The 13726-nt window shown below is 35.9% G+C and overlaps 1 protein-coding gene across 3 annotated transcripts in view; it reads right to left on the bottom strand.

Moving 5' to 3' along the window:
• slc1a9 (solute carrier family 1 member 9) overlaps nt 1-13726 on the bottom strand; it is an 84896-nt gene that overhangs the window by 70168 nt on the left and 1002 nt on the right. The window contains exon 2 of one of the 3 annotated variants that reach the window (XM_087241986.1): nt 13577-13689. The exons of 1 other annotated variant lie outside the window; for it this stretch is intronic. The gene's annotated coding sequence lies outside the window, so the exon portion shown is untranslated. Of the gene's footprint in view, nt 1-11119; nt 11236-13576; nt 13690-13726 lie in introns of those variants that run through there. One more of the 3 variants, XM_087241987.1, reaches the window with a different exon arrangement.

Consider the following 13726-nt stretch of genomic DNA (forward strand, 5'->3'; position numbering starts at 1 on the left):
TGTATTATAATTTATTATTTGCAAGCATTTTTAATGCCTGTGATTATATTATGATTTTAAAAGCATTCAGGTAAAAGAAATTGTACCATTTGTGACCTTAACTATGATTAATTTTATTGAAATATTTTTGTCATTCAGTTACTGTACTTGAATACTGTTAAAACTGGGAAACAATAAAATATGTTAGGCCCTATCATCTACATCCTAGGAGCATAAAGTGAATTTAGAAATAGTTTTGGAACAAATCTTTGTGCTTAACAAACTAGATTAAATATATAGGCTAATGAATGTCTTCAGTGAAGTGCGTGCAACACCATTTCCTTATCCAGTAAAGGAGTAAAGTAAAGAGTAAGAGTAAAGTGAACTCATTTAAAGAAAAGCACAACCCTGTTAGAAAATGTACGGTGGAGAGCATATTTTTCTGTCCTTAAAATAGCAAAAGTAGATTCGTACACATCCTTAATGCTTTTGCAGCATGCGCTTTAGACTATGTGCCTAGATCATTAAAAAAGAGCCCTTTATTTCAATTGTACCTTTTTCTAGATTGAATTTATAGATTGTTATGCATAAAAATACTCACAACTACAAAAATGCATAATAGCACAAAAAACAACGAAAATGAATTGGGCGACCCCAAAAATTTTATATACTGTCTATCAATCTAACCATATCAATTATTTTATATATATATATATATATATATATATATATATATATATATATATATATATATACACACACACACACACACACACACACACACACACACACACACACACACACACACACACACACACACACACACACACACACAGTTGAAGTCAGAATTATTAGCCCCCTGGTTATTTTTTCCCGATTTCTGTTTAACGGAGAGAAGATTTTTTTTTCAACACATTTCTAAACATAATAGTTTTAATAACTCATTTGTAATGACTGATTAATTTTATCTTTGCTATGATGACAGTAAATAATATTTTACTAGATATTTTTCAAGACACTTCTATACAGCTTAAAGTGACATTTAAAGGCTTAACTAGGTTAATTAAGTTAACTGGGCAGGTTAGGGTAATTAGACAAGTTATTGTATAACGATGGTTTGTTCTGTAGACTATCGAAAAAAAATATATAAAGGGGCTAATAATATTGACTTTAAAATGGTTTAAAAAAAATGTAAAAAGCCAAAATAAAACAAATAAGAAGAAAATTATTTCCTTATTTATTTATTTCTTAAGAAGAAAATTATTATCGGACATACTGTGAAAATGTCCTTGCTCTGTTAAACATCAATTAGTTAAATATTTAAAAAAGGGAAAGGAAACTCTAAGGGGGCTCTAATAATTGTGACTGATATACACACACACACACACACACACACGCACAAACAAAATAAAAAGTATTGCATCTCTAATATTGTGCACCTCTAATGTAGGTCTAATGTATTTAAAAGAATCGTTTGATAATATATTAAAGGACTCAATGGTCAAAGTCCAACCTCAAAACAATTAAATATCATTTTAAAATGGTAAACTTTGTCACCATCCTTCAAACCCCCATTTGACCTATTTTGGAGATCAGTGCTTTTCTCAGGAATCTCACTTTGGCCTGAGAGTGCTGGTTATTAATTTTTCCACCTACAATCCCTGCTCATAAATCTGTGACCTTCAGATCACAGCTTTCTAACCATTAGGCCACAGCTGCCAGTTCAAAAGTAAATAAAAATTTTGTAAAATCAAATATTCTTTAATATATTGTAATAATTGTGGGTAAGAAAAATAAGGTATGAAATTTGCTGTATGATTATGGAGCATTATTTCAGAAATATTTAACAATTTAATTTCATAAGTCATTCTAAATAATAATTAATAATAATTCCTTACATTTATAAAGCACTTTTCAGTACACTCAAAGCACTTTACACATTTTTGGGGGGGAATCTCCTCATCCACCACCAGCATGCAGCATCCACCTGGATGAAACGATGTCAGCAATAATACACCAGACCGCACACCACACTCTAGCTGATTGGTGGAGAGAAAACAGTGTGATGAAGCGAATTATGATATGGGGATAGTTAGGAGGCTATGATAGACAGAGGCCACTGGGCAGATCTGGCCAGGATACCGGGGTTAAAACCATACTCTTTTTCGAAGAACATCCTCGGATATTTAATGACCACAGAGAGTCAGGACCTCGGTTTAATGTCTCATCCGAAAGACAGCGCTCACTGAGCAGTCTAGAGTCCCCATCAATATACTGGGGCGTTAGGATACACACAGAGATGCTTAGCTTCAGTTGGCGACCGTGAGAGTTGCAGAGAATTAGCTGCCGGCTTAAACATTTTACATGCACTTAATATGTATTCTAATAAAATTATATTGATCTATACTGTAAAAAAATCTGTAATTTTATGGTTTATTTTTGGCAGCTGGGGTGCTGAAAAAAAAAAAAACTAAAATAACGACCATTAAATTACAGAAATTTACTGTAAAATAACAGAGGTTAAAATACCGAAATTTACCAGATATTTAAATTTATGGAAATTTTTGTAATTTAATGTCTGTTATTTTAGGGTAAACTTCTGTAATTTAACAGCCGTTATTTTACTTTTTTTTCCTGCACCCCAGCTGTCGAAAATAAACCATAAAAATTACGTACAAATTTTTTTTAGAGTGAGCAAAATGGGTCTATAACCCATTCAAAACAAATGAAAAAGAAGATACTTTATGTTTTTGTCTGTGTCCTGCAAAAAAAAAAAAAAAGCATTCAGATTTTTCAATGACAGAAAGATGATTTTTTGAGGAGAATTTTTTTACACAGTAATGTAATGATCCCAAAACAATATGTAACATTATGAGAGAGCAATCTCTGTCCACACACACACAATACAACCGTACATCCAAGCATTCCAGTTGCTATCACACACCCTGTCCCACAGGACTGACAGATGGAGGGGCAGAGGAGAGCTGCAGAACTGGGGCGGCCTCTCTGTCCACTCCTCTCTCTCCCACTGTCTTTTGTGCAGCGGATGGACTGTAAGTCTATCTCCTGCTAATTGCCACAGTGGTTCAAACATAAAGTCCGCCGCTGAAACAGTACCCAACAGGGTGTTGTATAGTGAGCAAAATTTACAATGTGTTACATTTCTCCTTCAGCATACATCAGGGAGGAGGGGGACTCATGTCTACCGCACCAGTCCCATTTTAAATGCTTAAAGGCATACACACATTCACTGAATTGCCAGTCGGTGTCATATTTTTCATAGCAATTTGTTCCCAAAGGTTATAATTCAAAACCAAGTTTTTGTAAACATCTATATCCTAATTTGGTGTCATTGTAACAAAAAAGGTCATTTTCTGAGGACACTGGCAACCATTTATACAGGAATTCCTTTCTTGAAGATCTGAAGAAGCATTTGTCACTAAGGAGCCTGCAACAATTGTATTTCCCCAGTGAATTACGGTTCATCCCGAGAAAAGGGAGTCAAGTAACTTAAAAAGTTGCAGTATATGATACAACTTCTAAAGGAGTCCCAGGAGCTGTTATAAATGGTACAGCGAAAAGACAACTGTGTGAATGCCACTAAGACTCTGCACAGGTACAATGAGATAAAGCATGTGTTATACTTCCTGTGCAACATGAGCCAATTGTTGTCCATCAAAGAAACCTTGGAGAAAACGATTATCACCATTTAATCCCACTAAATTCATGCAAGTACTAAACTGGCCAACAGCTTTTCAATTGGAACGCTTTGTAACCATGTAAAGCTTTTTGTCCCATTTTTCCACAATAATTAAACTGACACAGAATAATATGGAACAGATTTTGTGACCACAGGAGTAAGCTAAAATGAGGCTTGGTAAAAAAAAAAAAACACTGCCACACAACCATTCCTTATCCATGGTTTGACATTTAAGAAATCACTTTCTTCTCCCCATATCCAGATGCTGCTTAATTGTGGGAAAATGCATCAAAACATAGTTCCTCTTCGTTCCCTTTAGACGTGCTGTCATGTTTTTTATCAATGATTTTATTGGGAAAACAAATGTAGCTTGGTGGCACAGGCCAATTTCATTTATGAAACAGACAAAGCATAATTAGCTTGGTCTTGTAAAACATGTCAGCACTATTCTGTCTAAATAGCTATCATCTGCGTACCAAATAGCACATGCCATTCAATCCGCCTCTTTTATGCAAACCTCAATGACCGCACACATTGATGCAGTCACAAATAGTCTACTCCAATATTAATGATCGAGCGTAGTAATGCACTCAATAAGGACTTTCAGCCAATGCCAAGTTTTTACTACACAGCTTTTGGCCTGATTTTCACTTTCTGACAGCTTTCTTGAGATCACTGACAAAACCCTGAAATACAAGAGTAAATGAGATAATAGGATTAATCAAAAACATGATTGGAGAGAAGCACTCATGTGTTGCCAATACATAAGAAAAGCATAAAATACAAAGCTGAAATTCAGGCTGGGAATTATTTTTCCCAATTGATGTTTAGTCTGAAAACTGTCTAGTGTAGGATAGCTTAACACTTCACATTATGACAGCTCAAAAATAATGGCATAAGCAACAAGTTTATGCTTATGATACACTTTGTTCACTCTAATCCAAAGCCTTTGCATTTAAGCTATGCACTTTATCAGTTTACACTATCTACACTGTAAAAAAATATATGATCAATTAGTCCTAACAGCATATGCTTTTAGTTCATTGTAACTTATTAAACTAAGTTGATCATATTCTAACTTAATTCTATAAGTTACGCAAGCTGTTTTAAGTCAGTTTAAGATAGCATAAGTTCAATGGACTCATAAGGTTAAGGTTTCATAAGGCAACCAGGATTTTTTTTTCAATGTAGGGAATCAAACAGACCATATTCCTAATTTCAAATAATGAATGTTACCAGGGTTTTTCCTGCATAGAGATTTATGAGGTGGCCACCTCCATCAAATTTTGCACCACCTTCGCCTTTTGACAAAAATCATCCAGGCAGTCACAGCTTCCGATAAACCCCAAGCTGTGCTCAAGCACTAGTCATGTATTTAATCACATTTTATGTTAACATTTTTAAACAAGCTAATGTTTTACTTTATAAGATTACAGGAAAAATGCAAAATGTGTTTGTTTCAAATAGCAAAACATTTATGATTGGGATACCGCCCGGATACTAAAACATCTTTTTGACATTTAAGTAGAGCTGCACCTTTAAATAGCTGCTGGGGGCATTTAAATTTGTTGCAGACTAAGCTGGGTTATTATATATGGACTTAAAGATTGGAAGATTGTTTCAGCTAAAAATTAATTCAATGAATAAAAATCTAAGGAAAAAGTATTTTCAATGAGTTCTCACAATCCTTTTTCAAGCTATTTCAAGCGAACATATTGAATTTCTGATATTTTCTTAGAATTGCATCCAATTCAAAAGTCAGAACTTTGAAATACAAACTTATAAATGCAAAAAAGAAAATAAAGGAGACAAAGTATAAACTATGAAAAATTAAGTCTGAATTGTAAGATATGGATTCATAATTCCAAGAAGAAAGAATTGCAAATCATCAAATGTAAAGTTAAATTTCTAGAGGAAAAAAAGTCATAATTATGATTTATACACTCACAAGTACAAGAAAGAAAAGTAAGTATTGTAATTGTGTAAAATAAATAAATAAATAAATAAATAAATGCAATGGCTAAATGCTATGCAGGTGATCCTCACTCCTCTGACCTCAAAACGTGCTCAGACGCTAGAGGCCATGGTCTTTAGCCTCCTTATGAGAGCAACCAAATCCCATGCAAGGAATTGGCAATTCCAGCCCATACCGGGGTTGGGTGCAGAAGGACTGGTGGGTTACTCGTGGGGGTTTGTCCAAGATGGGAGTGAGGTTTAGGGGGGTGAGTCTAACGGAAGCCAGCTAGTGAAGTCCTACGCTGGAAATCCTCACTCCTCTGACCTCAAAAGTTGCTCTAGTGACAGAGGCCATAGTCTTTAGCCTTCTTGTAAGAGCAACCGACTGCCATACAAAGAATCGCTCATTCGATCACAGCTCAGACTGGGTTGGGTGCAGTAGGACCGGTGGTTTACATGCGGGGGCTCGTCCGGGATGGTGAAGGTTAGGGGGTGAGTGTAACGGAAGCCAGCTTGTAAAGTCCTATGCAGGTAAAACCTCAATCCTCTGACCTCAAAAGGGGCTCTAGCGACAGACGCTAGAGGCTATGGTCTTTAGGCTCTTGGTTAGGACTCCCATGCAAAACAAAATAAATCGCAGGTTCGATCCCAGCTCAGATTGGGTTGGGTGCAGTAGGACCGGTGGATTACGTAAATAAACAAATAAATCAAGTAGCAAAATTGTGAGATATATGCTCAATGGTATAAAATATTAGGGTGAGAATGGAGGTTATTCTGTATTTGCACAGGTCATAATTTTTATTTTATTCAGAGCTTTCTTGTGATTTCTCAATAATTATTATATGGCCTTTAAATGACCACAACAATCTGACCAAAAACAGTTGTTGTTGTGAAATTTTTGAAAGAGTCAACTTTCAAAGGTTCAGTGAAAAGTTAATAGTTTTGGAAGGCAAGTCTTTCGAGAAAATATTCTTTAATAAAGAAAGAAATGCAAGCCCATATAGGTGTTGCAAAACTGACAAATTCTAGTCTTATTAAATTTTTTTGGGAAGAACTTTATGTTCTGTGTACTTTTAATCCCTTTTAAATTATTTTGAAAAATAACTAGACCAACATGGGAAAAACATCTTGGAGTGTGGTTTCATGCTTTATGAATTTTTGAACTGTTAAAATCCACTGGACACTTTTATATGATTTATTCAGCACCACACAAACAGACTGAACTGCAAAATCATTTAAAAGAAACAAACATTGAAAAATTGATGGAGTATAAATCTACACTGACAACAATATGTCTTGTGACTTATATGGAGAGTGTATGAACAAAATGTATTTTTCAGAAAAGAGCATGTCAAGCAGGTGTGGTACAATATGAAGATGAGCTAATGGTGACAGAACTTACATTTTTTAGGGAACTATCCCTTTAAGGGAATGTGAAGCCAGCCTCAAAGAAAAACACAGTCTATGCTTATCTTCTCAAAGACACTACTTGAAAGTGAAGAGCAGATAAAGTCAAGGAGTAAAACATAAAGCCCTTAAGATGACATAAGTGCCCACCTAATGCCTGCGGCGAACGCAGTCCACCACACCATGTGTGGCTCAACCAGATTCAAACCAAGTTGCCATACTGAAACCGGCAGCAGGATATTTCATGCAAGCTCCTCATTGAATGTATTTCTGTTAACGACTTTCCCTCTATTGGTGTTATGAGGATTGTAAAGTGAGGCTGAGGGTGAGATTATAAAAAGGGCCTCCATACGAGTTGTAATCATATCGGTTTACAGCAAACACACACAGCGTGGAGCCACACTTTTACGTGCTTTATAAAGGCTGACGAGCTTTCCCTCTTGCACTATCATTCCTTTTAAAGTTCAGCCATTTCTTGTGCCTCCCTCTATTCCATATGAAGCTGTTTCTCATTAAGGATTAAACCGAGAGTTAGGCTCTCCGTTCCCATAATTAAGGCATTCCTAAAATCAATCTCTCCTCTTAAATCCCTCGTTCTAACCCCCTCTTTCTCAGTAGCAATGAACGGATCCGATACCTACTCACAACTCAAGGTGTGCGAGATGGTGGATTATGTACTTTACGCCGTGTGTTTTGTTAAGGATTGCGTTTGTGTGTGCTCCTGTGTTCTTGACCTCCCCTCTTTGACCCTTTTGTCTTACAGCGAAATCCAATTTCAGGCCTCAGTAACCCTCTCTGATCCCAAATACTGAAGAAATTACAGCGGTTGCACCTTTAAGCTGGTCCCCGCTGAACACACTGCATTATGTTTCGGGACCTGGGACATCAATCAAAGGCTCTGTCCCCCTCATCCCATCCCATCCCATCCGCACTCCCAGCGATGACCCCTGACTTCTGACCTCTAGCCAGTCTACCACAGTGGGTGCTGTCGAAGGCGGATCCACCAGACAGGGGCTAATTAGGTCAGATTGTGGCGAGCTGTGCATTACAGCCAAAATTGGAAACACATGCTGAGACCAACAGCGAGAGAAACTCAGAGAGAACACCAGGAAAGAGGTAATGGTGGTGCTGGGGTGAGGAAAATGAGGATAATGTAAGGTGGAGCGACAGTAATGAAGGAGATCTATGGATGAGCGAAGGGGAGGAAAAATAGACTTAATGAATGAATGACACCTCTTTAAGACCATAAGTCTAACCTCAGGACAGTGTATTGGTCTCCTTGACAGCTCCGCTATTTTCAATAATTGCCGTAATAGCTGTATGTAACAGATTGTAATTGCTTTGATATTTGAGGTTTGAGGTGGGATATTTATTGCCATAGAAATAAAACTGACTTGGATACACACTGAGCAAGCGACAAAAAGGGAGAAAAATAGAAGGCTTTTACAAACTCTGAAAGAAAAATGTGTTAATGAATAGTGTAAATGTAGTAAAGGTGCAGTAGGTGATTTTCTTCAGAAACATTTTTTGTTGTGCTGGTTGAAAGTCTCTTCACATTCCAATAGTAATGATTAAAGTAAATGATCTAAACGTGTTTATATGTATTTTTATATTCTGGGTAAAGCATAAAAATAAAAATGTTCATTAAATTAAAAATTGTCGGGCCAATAATTCTGATAAGTAGCCCAAACTGTCTGTCAGCAAATGTACATTTGTACAACTGCACAGCTCTCTTCACGCAGATGCACGTTCATGTGGACAAGAGTAACAGCGGTAAAAACAAATGCTGAATCAAACCTTTTAAAATCCTGAATGAGTATTTAGTTACTTTGCACACTGGAGGAAGAGCAACACCATGGCTAAAGTATTTCTTATAGACAGGTAATGTTCTGTTTTAAAACTATTTTAGTCCCCCAAAGCTGATGTAGATTGTGTTGTATTATGAATGGGTTATATACACAGAAGTGTTGTTCAGCCACTGAAATCATCCAGCAAAAAATTGATGTGACTGTTTTCAATTTCATAAAGGCCTTTTACAGCATCGATAATGTAGATCAGGGATGTCAAACTCAAATCCTGAAGGGCCACAGCCCTGCACAGTTTAGTTCCAACCCTAATTAAACACACCTGATCAAACTAACTGAGTCCTTTAGGCTTATGTGAAACCTACAGGTAAGTGTGTTGGAGCAGAGTTGGAACTAAACTGTGCAGCGCTGCGGCCCAGCAGGAATTGGGTTTGACATCCCTGATGTAAATGGTTATTTAGTTTAACAACAACATAAGTAAACAGCGCTTTTCTGCTTTCTAACTGGGGATTTACATGATTTAGTAGGTTTCTGTCATCTCTGATGTGCGCGTTTGCGATTTTGGGAGGCGTGGCTTTGGATGGCAGGGGAGGTATTGTATTTGAGAGATATTATGCTAACTAGTTAGCATTTAGGCAAATATCCTACTGCGCCTTTAATTAAATGGTAATAATTAAATAGTTTCTCAGTACTGGGTTGCAGATGGAAGTGTATCCGCTGTGCAAAACATATGCTGGTGAATGACCCCTGATGAATAAAAGGAAAAAGCTGAAGGAAAATAAATAAAGGAATAATTAAATAGAATAAAATAAGACCTATTATAATGAACTAATGTGGCATGTTAGTTAACCATACTTTAATTGAAAACAGTGAATAAAACATAATAAAATTAAATAAGATTGTAAAAATACACTGTAAAATATATGTATAAGTATTATATATTTTCCATTTATTTACGCTATTGAATTGCATTATGGGATCTTAATTTTTAATAATATTGTTTTATTTTGCATATTCAATAGTTTGAAATAATTTTTTATCTGTAAATTACATTTAAAAAACGCCTGGCAATAATGTTAATAAACTTATTTCTTTATACATATATATTACGTTTAGGAATGTGCTGAAAAAAAATCTTCTCTCCATTAAACAGAAATTGGGGGAAAAAATTAATAGGGGAGCTAATAATTCTGATTTCAACTGTGTTTCTTATACAATATATAGTTTAAAACTTCGATAAAAACACTTTGTTAAGCTGCAGAGTTGAATTTTCAAGATCAAAAGTCGAAAGAGCAGAGATCAAAGTCCCATAACGCAATTTATAACCATAAATACAAAGGAAACGCTTATAAATAACAAAGTACAGAAACTTTTAAATAACATATTTTTTAGTGCGTACATACATTTGAACTTGTTTTAAATGTAAGATTTCCTATTTTCATTGAAGTGAAATTTAAATAAAATAAAGCTAATTAATAATGTTTAATCAAATACAAAAGAGTATCTCGCGGATACAAAAATAGCACTGGTTCAATGATAATAATCAGCATCTATTTATTAAATATCTCTGTCACATGACGTGAGAAAGACTCTTATCTGTGTCATAATTTCGGCATCTGAAAGATGTGCAATTTCGTCAGAGGCTCTTGTGTGTGTATGTGTGACTCAGTGTCTGTATCGTGCGGTGTGGTCCAGTCATGGGTATGTGTTTGGGGTGTAGAGTGGTAAATGGTATCTGAAGAAAACAAGTACTGCTGGTTCGCACTACATAATAAGGCCCTTTGCATAATTATATTTTTATCTCTCAATGTCAAGGTGTCAAGAGTGCTCTGTGCATGCCCATGTATGTGTGCGTTCAGCCACTCGAGTGCTGGTGTTTGAAAGAACTTTTGTAGCTGCGTTTGAGTTTGTCCCTTCTTTCCTTTTCTACCTTTGTTCGCCTGTCATCTCGCTCAATACCTCAGTGACTCCTTGCTCTCAATCATTCTCTGTTCCTGTGACTCTCTCTCATTCTCACTCCTTCAATCTCACCAATATGCCCTGGGGTTGAAATATCTAAGTGCACACGAAACAAGTTCAGACAAAACCAGAGAGACAGAATAGTGTTAAGGAGGTAAAGACTGGGAGTGAATGACACTAAATGCCAAGAGGGAGGAACAGCGTCAGGAGAGGACAGGAGCAAAGATATGAGGGGGTCGGACTGTGTTTTAGACCTCATTGAGTTTTGTGTTTGTATGTGTGTGTGTGTGTGTGTGTGTGTGTGTGTGCTCACCTGTGTTTTGTGTGTGTTAAATATGAAGTTCCCCGTTCCTCATTTGAAAACCTCTTTTCTGTACCCCGCTCTTTCTCTTATTCTCTCCCCCATCTCTCTCATCCCCTAACTCTTTCAGGGACAGTCTCACAGGGGCAGGGTTGTAACAGAACACTTCTCCCTTTTGTTTCCTTTCTTTTCCTTATCCTTTCATCTTTTAAACTTTCTGGGGAAATGGGTTTTGGTGGGATGGAAATTTCTGCTGGGTGAAAGGAGGAAAGAGGAGGGGAGAACGAAAAGATGGAGAACGAGAGAAGGCAATATACATCTCCATAAAACTAAGGGCTAGTTGGCTGTAGATTCTGAAAATAAAATCTCCAGAGGAAATTGCTTTAACAAATTGCCCCCTAATTTGAGAGCTAGTCACAAACTCCAAGCAGTTCAGACCACCATAAATGAAAATTCTGCTGTTTCAATGTTTCATTACAGTTACTAACAACTTAAAGGCTATAAGGTACATGAGGGACTTTCTGAAAAGCTTAATGTGGCTTAATGTACCTAAACATCAACCAGAGAAACCCTAATTTCTGTCAAATTGTATTTGTAATTAACAGTGACTACTGTAAAAATAACAAGTCCCAATTCCATAGACAAAGTGAAAAACATCACATTAAGCTTTTTCTTCCCCATTGAAGTCTATTATAAGGAAAATTATTAACGTGGCTTAGTGTACCTGAACAACCAGCGGGGAAAATCTAGTTATATATCCAATTTTACTTGGGATTAGAACTAACTACTAGCAAAAGAAAGAGGCCTGTTTCCACAGCAAAAGGGAACAGCTAAAGTGTGTCAAGTGTTTTCCCCTGTGTTGTTGTAGGGATGTCAATGACATGCACAAGCACGTTCTTTTAACAGCAAGGGTTAATCTATTATAAATAAGATTTGATTTTATGAACAGTCTTTTTAACATTTGGTTTGCCTCGGTTGTTGTAAAGTTATGTTAAGATGTTAAGCCTTTCCTTATTATGGACGCCAGTAGGGGAGAAAACGCTTAACGTGATATTGTTCACTTTATCTATAGAGGGCTTGTTCTTTTGACAATAGTTATTGTTAATCACAAGTAAAGTTTACTAGAAATTTGGGTTTCCCTGAACGGCGTTAGGGTACATTAAGCCACGTTAAGCTGTTTCCTTATAATGGACTTCTATAGGGAGAATGCTTAAAGAGATATTGTTCACTTGATACACTAAAATTAAAAGTGTTTATGAGTATATTTTTATGGACATTTGATTATCTCTGAATGTCAAGTTTAACCACATTAAGCTCTTATAATGGACTTCAATGGGGATTAAATGCTTAATGTGACATTGTTCACTTCGTCCACAGAATCAGGCCTTGATCTTTTGCTAGTAGTAAGTGTTGATTACAAGTAAAATTTCATAGATTTTTGGTGTGCCCCACTTGTTGAGGTTAAGCTTTTTCTTTTATAATGGACTTAAAATGCATAATGAGAAAATTTTCACTCACTCAAATTAGAGCTCAGTCTTTTGACATCAGAAAGTGTTTGTCATGGGTACAATTTTATAGATATTTGATTTTCCCCGCTTGTTGTTAGGGTACATTAAGCCACGTTAAGCTTTTTCCTTATAATAGACTTCAATGAGGAAGAAAACGCTTAATGTGCTGTTTTTCACATTATCTATGGAATTGGGACTCATTCTTTTTACAGTAGTTGGGGTTAATTACAAGTACATTTTGACAGAAATTTGGGTTTCCCTGGTCAGTGTTAAGCCATGTTAAGCTTCGTTAGTTTCCTTTTAATGGACTTCTATAGGGAGAATGCTTAAAGTGATATTGTTCACTTAATACACTAAAAATAAAAGCAGAAAGTGTTTATGCGTATATAGACATTTGATTATCTCTGATTATCTCCTTAACGTGACATTGTTTATGTCATTCACAAAATCACAGCTTGATCGTGAAAATTTTTACTCACTAAAATCAAGTACATTAAGCCACGCTAAGTTTTTCCTTATAATAGACTTCAATGGGGAAGAAAAGCTTAATGTTGTGTTTTTCACTTTGTCTATGGATGTAGGACTCTTTCTTTTTACAGTCACTGTTAATTAAAAATACAGTTTGAAAGAAATTAGTGTTTCTCTGGTTGATGTTTAGGTACATTAAGCCACGTTAAGCTTTTTCACGTTAAGCATAAAAAATGTTTTTTGTTATTTATTCACCCTTATATCATATCATCCATGATGTACAGTAGGTGACTTTTCTCTTCAGCAGAACATTATTAGTATTTTTCTTAAACCGTGACATATCAAAATAAATTAAATAACTACCAACTCTTTAAGAGTGTAAAAAACACAAAAGCAAAACAAATGTAACAACTGTGGCTCCTTGATGATAACACTAAGGTCTTGAGACGTGAAACAATTAGTCTGTGCACAAAACTGAACATGACATTATTACCTTTAATAAACAGCTTCAGCAATCGGTCTGCGTCTTCAAGTCTGGAGCACAAGCTTCTTGTTGCATTTGATGTTTATAGACACAAACTTGTCTGTGCCAACATCTTGGAAGCCCTGAAGGTGAATAAATAAACAGCAAATATTTATTTTG

Source organism: Danio rerio, chromosome 3, assembly GCF_052040795.2.
Source record: "Danio rerio strain M-AB ecotype USA chromosome 3, GRCz13ab, whole genome shotgun sequence".
Classification (NCBI taxonomy): domain Eukaryota; kingdom Metazoa; phylum Chordata; class Actinopteri; order Cypriniformes; family Danionidae; genus Danio; species Danio rerio.